Here is a 2372-nt window from a genome sequence, read left to right on the forward strand (position 1 = left end):
GGGGGACTGGGGAGAAAGGTCAGAGAGAGTCCCATTGACTCAGATACACACTGGTCCTGGGGATAGACTGGCGAGAAAAGTCAGAGAGGGTCCCATTGGCTCAGATACACACTGGTCCTGGGGATAGACTGGAGGGAAAGGTCAGAGAGTCCCATTGACTCAGATACACACTGGTCCTAAGGATATACTGGGGAGAAAGGTCAGAGAGAGTCCCATTGTCTCAGATACACATTGGTCCTTAGGATTGACTGGAGAGAAAGGTCAGAGAGAGTCCCATTGACACAGATACATACTTGTCCTGGGGTTAGACTGGGGAGAAAGGTCAGAGAGAGTCCCATTGACTCAGATACACAATGGTCCTGGGGATAGACTGGGGAGAAAGGTCAGAGGGTCCCATTGACTCAGATACACACTGGTCCTGGGGATAGACTGGGGAGAATGTCAGAGAGTGTCCCATTGACACAGATACACACTGGTCCTGGGGATAGACTGTGGAGAAAGTTCAGAGAGAGTCCCATTTACTCAGATGCACACTGGTCCACGGGAGAGACTGAAGAGAAAGGTCAGAGAGAGTCCCATTAACTCAGATACACACTGGTCCTGGTGATAGACCTGGGAGAAAGGTCAGAGAGAGTCCCATTGATTCAGATACACACTGGTCCTGGGGGACTGGGGAGAAAGGTCAGAGAGAGTCCCGTTGACTCAGGTACACACTGGTCCTGGTGATAGACCTGGGAGAAAGGTCAGAGAGAGTCCCATTGATTCAGATACACACTGGTCCTGGGGGACTGGGGAGAAAGATCAGAGAGACTCCCATTGACACAGATTCACACTGGTCCTGGGGGACTGGGGAGAAAGATCAGAGAGAGTCCCATTGACTCAGATACACACTAGTCCTGGGGGACAGGGGAGAAAGGTCAGAGAGAGTCCCATTGATTCAGATACACACTGGTCCTGGGGATAGAGAGTGGAGAAAGGTCAGAGAGAGTCCCATTGACTCAGATACACACTGCTCCTGGGGATAGACTGGGGAGAAAGGTCAGAGAGAGTCCCATTGACTCAGATAAAAACTGGTCCTGGGGATAGATTGCGAAGAAAGGTCAGAGAGTCCCATTGACTCAGATACACACTGGTCCTGGGGGATATACTGGGGAAAAAGGTCAGAGAGAGTCCCATTGACTCAGATACAAACTGGTCCTGGGGGACTGGGGAGAAAGGTCAGAGAGGGTCCCATTGACTCAGGTAAACACTGGTCCTGGGGATAGACTGGGGAGAAAGGTCAGAGAGTGTCCCATTAACTCAGATGCACACTGGTCCACGGGAGAGACTGAAGAGAAACGTCAGAGGGAGTCCCATTAACTCAGATACACACTGGTCCTTGTGATAGACCTGGGAGAAAGGTCAGAGAGAGTCCCATTGATTCAGATACACACTGGTCCTGGGGAACTGGGGAGAAAGGTCAGAGAGAGTCCCGTTGACTCAGGTACACACTGGTCCTGGGGAGAGACTGCGGAAAATGGTCAGAGAGTCCCATTGACTCAGATACACACTGGTCCTGGGGGATATACTGGGGAAAAAGTTCAGAGAGAATCCCATTGACTCAGATAAACACTTGTCCTGGGGATAGACTGGGGAGAAAGGTCAGAGAGAGTCCCTTTGACTCAGATACATACTGGTCCTGGGGGACTGGGGAGAAAGGTCAGAGAGAGGCCCATTGACTCAGATACACACTGGTCCTGGGGATAGACTGGGGAGAAAGGTCAGAGAGGGTCCCATAGACTCAGATACACACTGGTCCTGGGGATAGACTTGGGAGAAAGGCCGGAGAGAGTCCCATTTACTCAGATACACACTGGTCCTGGGGATAGACTGGGGAGAAAGGTAAGAGAGAGTCCCATTGACTCAGATACACACTGGTCCTGGGGATAGACTGGGGAGAAAGGTCAGAGAGTGTCCCATTGAGTCAGATAAACACTGGTCCTGGGGATAGACTGGGGAGAAAGGTCAGAGAGTCCCATTGACTCAGATACACACTGGTCCAGGAGGTCTGGGGAGAAAGGTCAGAGAGAGTCGCATTGACTCAGATACACACTGGTCCTGGGGGACTGGGGAGAAAGATCAGAGAGAGTCCCATTGACACAGATTCACACTGGTCCTGGGGGACTGGGGAGAAAGATCAGAGAGAGTCCCATTGACTCAGATACACACTAGTCCTGGGGGATAGGGGAGAAAGGTCAGAGAGAGTCCCATTGATTCATATACACACTGGTCCTGGGGATAGAGAGTGGAGAAAGGTCAGAGAGAGTCCCATTGACTCAGATACACACTGGTCCTGGGGCTAGACTGGGGGGAAAGGTCAGAGAGTCCCACTG

This window comes from Pristiophorus japonicus, unplaced genomic scaffold (assembly GCF_044704955.1).
Source record: "Pristiophorus japonicus isolate sPriJap1 unplaced genomic scaffold, sPriJap1.hap1 HAP1_SCAFFOLD_45, whole genome shotgun sequence".
Classification (NCBI taxonomy): domain Eukaryota; kingdom Metazoa; phylum Chordata; class Chondrichthyes; family Pristiophoridae; genus Pristiophorus; species Pristiophorus japonicus.